Genomic DNA, 8,154 nt, shown 5'->3' with positions numbered 1-8,154 from the left:
GATAAAAGGGACCTGACCACCCGAATTTTAACTTCCCTGGAAATAAACGCAGACGTGAATTGAACAATTGAACTTTTTGGCCAATAATAAGCTCTTTCTTACTAATGCGTTGGTTGTGCCAACGTTTTTTCTTCTCTTTGTAATACTTGTTGTTCTCGTACGCGTTCAATCGCCACTCCTCAAGCTCAATGAGCTGAAGTTTGCGTTGAACGCCCGCAGCGTCTAAGTTCAAATTTAGCTTCTTAACTACCCAAAAAGCCTTGTGCTCCAACTCTAAAGGTAAGTGACAAGCTTTTCCAAATACTAGAGAGTATGGAGACATACCTATAGGGGTATTGTAGGCAGTCCTATAGGTCCAGAGCGCTTCATCCAGCCTCTGTGCTCAGTCTTTCCACATTGTGTTGACAACTTTCTCCAGGATAGATTTGATTTCTCGATTGGATACTTCAGCTTGATCGTTTGTTTGTGGGTGGTAGGCGGTAGCGATTTTGTGCCTAACATTATATTTGGCAAGTAATTTAGAAATGATGCGATTAATGAAGTGCATACCTTCATCACTTATCAGGGCTCTTGGCGTTCCAAATCGTGTGAAAATGTTCCTGGTAAGAAACTTGGAAACAGTGGACGCATCATTTCTAGCATAAGCTACTGCTTCTACCCACTTTGATACATAATCTACTGCAAGCAGAATATATTATTGGCCATAGGATAGGGGAAAAGGTCCCATAAAATCAATACCCCAAACATCAAATAGCTCAACTTCGAGAATATTGTTCAAGGGCATTGCGTCTCTTGAAGAAATATTCCCGGTGCATTGGCAGGGGTCACATTTACGAACAAACTCCCTCGCGTCTTTGAAGAGGGTGGGCCAGAAGTATCCGCTTTGAAGGATCTTCACAGCGATTCTTTGCCCACCGAAATGCCCTCCGTAAGAAGAGTCATGACACTCGGCCAAGATGCATTTTGTCTCCTCCTCCGGAATGCATCGACCTATTATGGAGCCAGGCCTTATTTATAGAGAAACGGTTCATCCCAAAAATAAAATTTGCTGTCATGTACTAATCGTTTCTTTTGCTGAGAATTGAAGTTCCTAGGGAATTGCTTGGTAGTTAAATAATTGACTATGTCTACGTACCAAGGTTCCCTACCTTCAACTCTGAACAGGCTTTCATCAGGAAATGCATCCTTGATTTCACTTTCTTGATCTTGCATTTCCTGATTTTCTAGCTTGGACAGGTGGTCAGCCACCTGATTCTCGGTTCCCTTTCTGTCCTGAATATCAATATCAAATTCCTGTAATAGCAGCACCCATCTTATTAATCTTGGCTTCACGTCCTATATACTCATCAGGAATTTTATGGCTGAGTGATCAGTATAGATGGTGGTTGATACACCAACTAAATAAGATCGAAACTTCTCGATACCAAACACTACAACCAACATTTCTTTTTTAGTGGTGGTGTAGTGTTCCTGAGAGTCATTCAACGTTTTGGATGCGTAAGTGATGGGATGTATCAAATTTCCCTTCTTTTGCCCTAACATTGTTCCTACTGCAACATCACTCGGATCGCACATGAAAATAAAACGCTGCGTCCAATCCGGTGCTATTAGTATCGGAGCTATAGTCAACACATATTTCAATGTTTCAAATGCGTCACAGTAGTCTTCATTGAAATCATAGGGCCGGTTCGCCTCTAATAATGCACTCAGAGGTCGTGCAATTTGAGAGAATTCTCTAACGAACCTTCGATAGAAGCCAATATGCCCTAGAAAACTTCGTAAAGCTTTCACATTTGTTGGTGGTGGAAGTTTAGCTATGACATCTATCTTGGCTTCATCTACTTCCAACCCAGCCTTAGATACTTTGTGGCCTAAGAAAATTCCTTCAGTCACCAAGAAGTGACATTTTTCCCAATTCAGTACAAGGTTTCTTTCCTCGCATCGAGCGAGGACGGCTTCCAAATTATCTAGGCATGATTGGAATGAGTCTCCAAAGACTGAGAAATTGTCCATGAAGATTAATGGTCTTTTCTTAGAAGTCAGAGAAGATAGCCATCATACACCTTTGGAATGTCTCAGGTGCATTCCACAACCCAAAGGGCATGCGTCTGAATGCAAATGTTCCAAAGCGACAGGTAAACGTTGTCTTCTCCTGATCTTTTGAATCAATCAAAATCTGGTTATAACCAGAGTATCCATCAAGAAAGCAATAAAATTCTTTGCCAGTAAGTCTGCCAAGCATCTGGTCAATGAAAGGAAGGGGGAAGTGGTCTTTCTTAATTGCTGCGTTGAGCTTCCTATAATCCATATAGATGCGCCAGTCCGTGACAATCCTCGCGAAGGAATGAGTTCATTATTGCTATTGACTATCACAGTCGTTCCCCCTTTCTTGGGAACACATTGGACTGTGCTTACCCAGCTACTATCGGATATAGGAAAGATGACTCCCACGTCCAACCATTTTAAAATTTCTTTCTTGACCACTTCTTTCATTATGGGGTTCAGCCTTCTTTGAGGCTCAATCAATCCCGACTTCCCTTCTTCCAGCCTGATCTTATGCATGCAATACGAAGGGCTTATGCCACGGATATCTGCTAGCGTCCAACCCATTGCATGCATGTGCTATTTCAGCATTTGCAAGAGAGAGTGCTCGTCAAGCTCTGTAAGATTCGCGGAAATGATCACAAGTAAAGTTTTATTTGTTCCAAGGAAGGCATATTTCAGATGACTAGGTAACAGTTTCAACTCAAGTTCTTGTGGTTCCTCAAGTAATGGACGTGTTGATTTTGTCCACCGTTCACTCAAACTTGGCGGCTCTGATTCTTTCAGATTCTCCTCCAACGCGAGGACTTCGCATACACGGGTCTCTTCTTCAGGCAACTCTATACTGTTTTGCTGACAATCTTCACTATCTGGGAATTTTAATGCGTTTAACACATTAAACTTCACCTCTTGATGATCTACACGCATAGTTAATTCATCTTTATGCACGTCAATTAAAACTTTCCTAATAACTAAGAAGGGGCGTCCAAGGATAATTGGTACCTCCCTATCTGCTTCATAGTCCAAGATGATAAAATCTGTTGGGAATATGAAGTTGTCAACCTTTACCAGAACGTCTTCAATCTTTCCTTCAGGGTACTTGATTATTCTGTCAGCGAGCTGAAGAGTAACAGAAATGGGTTATACTTCGCCAATTCCCAATTTCTTAAACATCGAGAGTGGCATGAGATTAATGTTGGCTCCCTAATCGCACAACGCATGACCCACATTCAATCCCCCTATTGAGCAAGGAACTGTGAAGCTCCCAGGGTCTTTCTATTTCTTGGGTAGACTGTTGCTTACTAACGTGTTGCACTCTTGCATTAGTGCGATTACTTCCGTCTCGCTGACTCTTCTTTTCTTTGTCAAAATGTCCTTAAAAAATTTGACATATGTTGGCATTCGCTCCAAAGCCTCTATAAGTGGAATGTGATATGCAATTGCCTTAGGAGCTCAAGAAAACGCTTGAATTGTTGTTCATCATTCTTTTTCATCAGACGTCTAGGGAATGGTGTGTTCAGCGGCACCGCAGGTTTTCCCGCGTTAGACGTACTTGGTTCTGAATGGCTTGTGGTCTCAGGCGTTCTTTCTTTTTGATCTTCTACTGCCATTAAACGTGTGTTGCGTTCTTTTGAAGGACTGCTGTTTCTTGGATTCATTCTTCTTTCTTCAAGAGCTTTTCCACTTCGCAAAGTCACCGCGTGACATTGCTCTTTTCCATTATTGTTCCCAGGTGTTTCAGTGTTGCTAGGTAGAACTCTAGGCTGCCCATTTTTCAACTCGCTCGCTATCTGCCATACTTGTATTTCTAGGTTTCTGATAGACGATGCCTGGCTTTTCAGCAACATGTCATTCTGGGCTATGTACTCCTTTAATAGGTTCTCAAGCGGAGATCCTGAGCTCGACGCCTATTCTCCTCTATTAAAGGACTATTGATGTGGCTGATGCGTTGGTTGAAATGCAGGCGGCGGTCCCTGCCTTTGCTATTGGTTCGCCCCTAGGTGGTGCTCTTGATGATTTTCTCCTGTCCAAGAAAAATTTGGATGGTTCCTCCATCCAGGATTATATGTATTTGAAAATGGGTAGTTTTTAATGAAACATACTGACTGAGGATTTTATCGGCAATCCACATAGGAGTGAGGATATCCACAGCCCACATAGCTAACCATGGGCTTCCTGAACCTTCTACCTTATTCACCTTCCATTGATTTGATGTGTTTCCTAGCGTTATGTTCTGCAAAAGGCTGATTATCGTAGCCACTTGTGCAGAAAGTGTGGCTATTGCGTTGGAATCGATAGAATTAACATTATGAGATCTGTTCTTCCTGTCAGCTCTTCCATCATACGTATTGTCCACCCATTCCATGTTGTGTTTAGCAATGCGGTCTAATATCTCTTTAGCCTCAGTGTAAGATTTATCCATAATTCCACCAGTCGCCACTGCCTCTACTGTCATCTGCGATGCTCTATTCAATCCACAATAACAAGTCTCCATTTGTATAGTTAGTGATAGTCCATGATTTGGGCAATTTTTTACCAATCCCTTAAAACGCTGCCATGCGACGCTTAAGGTCTCAACTTCTTCTTGTTCAAAGTTCATAATCTCTCGATGCCTCCTCGCGTTGGTGGTAGGTGGGAATTATTTTTGCATAAATTTCTCCACCAACTTCTCCCAGGTGGTGATTTCACCAGGCTCCAGTGAGCTTACCCATTGTTTTACGTCATCACGCAAAGAATAGGGGAACAAAGACAACCTGATCGCCTCTGGGGTGATTCTAGGAATCACAAATGAATTACACGTTTCCAGGAAATGCTTCATGTGGGCGTGAAGATCTTCACCACGACCACCCCCAAATTGTCCAGTAGTCTGAAGCATTTGAAGCATTACAGATTTCATCTCGAACCTCGTCCCATCTGGCATTGGGTATATGATTCTTGGAGAGAAATCATACAGTACAACGGACGTGTACTCCCTCATGGGACACGTGCTGTTGTTCGCCATTAGGATCGGATTTTGTGCAACATGAGCTAGTTGCTGATCTAAGTTCTGATTTGCCTAATTGTCCGCCATTGCTTGTTGTCTGAGAAGTTGCTACCTTAACCTTCGACGATGATTAAATTGGTTTCTACGTTGGAAGGTCCTTTCAATCTCGGGGTCATATATGAATTCAGGAGTGCTCTCCCTGCTCATAAACGTTCACAAGCTTAGGCTTGGCTTGTAATACTCCCTCAACTGAAGTGTTCATACAAAAGATACAACGAAATTTCTGGTTAGTTTTGTTTCTGAATCCCCGACAACGATGCCAAAAACTTGTTTGTTGATATCATGATTCGAGTTGGGAGTGTATTGTATAAAATAAATTGGAAAAATAAGTTCCAAGTGTGAATGGGCGTTGATGCTTTGATGCGTTTATGTAGTTGTAACATGTTGGTGCATTAAGGATGGGCAACAGAATGCACGAAACTCCTTCTATTGACGTTCAAGTTTTCCTAAACCTGACCCAAGTATAAATCTAGTTTAGGTTCCTGGTAAGTCCAAGGTCGAGCTCAGGGATTCAGTTAAACTAATGCAGACCTTATGTTGTAGCTATTGTAGGGGTTTCCTAAATGTATGAGAGAAATATGATATTTACACTAAAGTGTTGTGCTTGTGCAAGAAGATACAAAAGAGTTAAGTAGTGAGTGATGGATCATGCGAAAATGGATTTTAATGTAAGTGGTATGCATCGGTCTAAGATGAGTGTACACAAAACAGAGTGTGATATGCATGAGATAGGATGATTTGCTTATCTTTGTTTATGCGTTAGACTTTATTCAACACTTCTCAACGCGAATAACATACAAAACCTATCTTTAGAATGCATGCGTCTAACACAGAATGCAATAGATACCAATACATCTATCTCTGGATGTACTAGGCGTCCTACTTGATGTTTGCTTATCTATTCTTTCAAATAATTTAAGCTAAGGATGCTTTCACCAATTGATCAAGTCGGCTAAAGCGTTTGAAATGATATTTTGCATAAAGTATAAATGCATTCAACATAAACAAGAAATAAACAATGGCAAGTATGATGGATCAAATATATAAATTTATAAAGAAGCAAATTGTCTTTTCAAAAGGAATATTCAATCAAATGAAATGAAAGCGATAAATGAGATGAAAGGAACTGAGTCAAGCCACAGAGTACAATCTCTTGTATCTCTTTGGCTCAATTCTGTTGTGTACAATCACTTGTATAGGAGTTAGACGAAGTGTCTTTCTTAAGCTTGACTTCCTCCGCTCCCTGACCGGCGGTGGTGGTGGTTCTCAACCCTTCTGATCGTCTTGGCACCATAGCACAGCTTCTAAAGTACTACAACTATGACTACACTATTACAGAGAGTGAAAATCTTGATAAATTTCTGTGTATGTATATGTATCCCTAGAGGGACTTCATCTATTTATAGGCGTTGTTCATCTCCACTTGGTGATGGGCAGCATTAAAGTCCATGCCCTGGTCAGCCGCCTGACACTTAGAAGCTTTTCAGACGCTACCTGCTACAGGTGCCCATACTTGCAAGTGGTGATGTGTCACAATCAGCCTGAATCAATGAATCTTCTCTACGTTGAATTCCCTCCGACGCATGGCCCATGCATTAGAGCTTTTTCCTACGACACTTCTTACTCATGCGTTAGCTTCTTGTTGAAATCCTGCAATATAACGCATTAGTGCTGCAGTATTTAGTAATAAAACTTCTTTTGCATGAGTTTTCTAATGTTTGAGTAATTCCATGCGTTTCTTCTAAAAATGAGGATAATTTATCATTAAAAACCTTAGTTGTTCCAACTTAAGAGCAAAAATAACTTGTATTTCTACAAGTTATCACATACAGCTGATTACCGCAACATCCATGCGTTGATCAATGCATTCGCCTTTGCGATGGAGAGTTCCTCTGCATGCGGTCGTCTACGATGGTCTGGTTTCCGCATTTGCGTCCACTTCCTATATTAGCTACAAAAATAGAACATTGAACGCATAATAACGCATAATAACGAGTTAGCTGAGATTCATCATGATGATCGATGCAAACTCATTTTCTCATGAATTCCTAGCACAATTGCCGCATATTCTGCTTAACAACCTTCATAATTCTAAGTAAAAGGCCTAAGATGACAGGCATTTCTGCATGTCATCAATAACCCACTGAATGTGTACCTCTTTCATACACATGGTTATGTATACACCTCTTTTGTATACACATAACCCATTGAGTGTGCACCTCTTATGTACACCCCGATACCCTCTAGTTATATATCACTTTCATACACACCAGCCCTAGTACATCTCTTTCATGTATTAACGCCCTCGGATATGCATCACTTTCATGTAGTCAAATAATCTGGAAAGAAAAAGTGGTTGCATCTAACTTCATATTATATATAACATTCGCAAAATCATGAGTCCTCTAAAATCTCCTCATCAAGGTCATGTTAATTAAGATCGACGTACTTGTTTAATCTAGTTTTAATGGATCAACTCTAGTACATCACTTTCATGTACTAACTCATGTAAACAATCAAAATTCGAAATTTCATAATACATCATATAGCCTACACATTTTCATAATGAATCACATAAATATGTACATTAACAAATGCTCCAACTTTTGCATATCTTTAAGACATTCTAGAGTAGTGTCGCTTAACTCATAATTTAGGGCCATGTTCAATCGTCCTTTTAATGTCTCATAAAATTTAAGTCATGCTCATACATTAAGATGCTTTAGACATATTATTACATGCTTATATATCTTTTTTAAACAATTCATTCAATATCAGAACAATCAAAATTATCCTTGTAAACAGTCTTAAAATCCTCAAGATAAATCCTAAATTTATCGTTCGACACAAAAGCGATTCCAGTAATAAGATTACTTACCTCAATATGAAACTAAAACAATAAGTTTGCACTCAAGCAAACTCTCCAATCCAACTTCATAACTTTTAGTCCAATCCTAGGGCATGAAGAAAATTCATTTTAGTTTTCAAGCCCAATTCCATACATGAAACAATTTTAGAAGCCAACAAAATTCTTTCCCAACTAGCACTTTAATCTTAAATCACCTCCA

At 40.1% G+C, this 8,154-nt stretch overlaps 1 non-coding gene across 1 annotated transcript; it reads left to right on the top strand.

Moving 5' to 3' along the window:
- The first annotated feature begins 4,553 nt into the window (after positions 1-4,553).
- LOC120068598 (small nucleolar RNA R71) lies at positions 4,554-4,657 on the top strand. Its single transcript, XR_005479236.1, has one exon. It is a non-coding gene; the product is annotated as a small nucleolar RNA R71 (small nucleolar RNA).
- Positions 4,658-8,154: the final 3,497 nt, after the last annotated feature.

This window comes from Benincasa hispida, chromosome 12 (assembly GCF_027475165.1).
Source record: "Benincasa hispida cultivar pf3 chromosome 12, pf3_genome.v1.1, whole genome shotgun sequence".
NCBI lineage: Eukaryota > Viridiplantae > Streptophyta > Magnoliopsida > Cucurbitales > Cucurbitaceae > Benincasa > Benincasa hispida.
The sequence above is the reverse complement of the archived record's forward strand: the minus strand, read 5'-3'. Positions and strand labels throughout refer to the sequence as shown.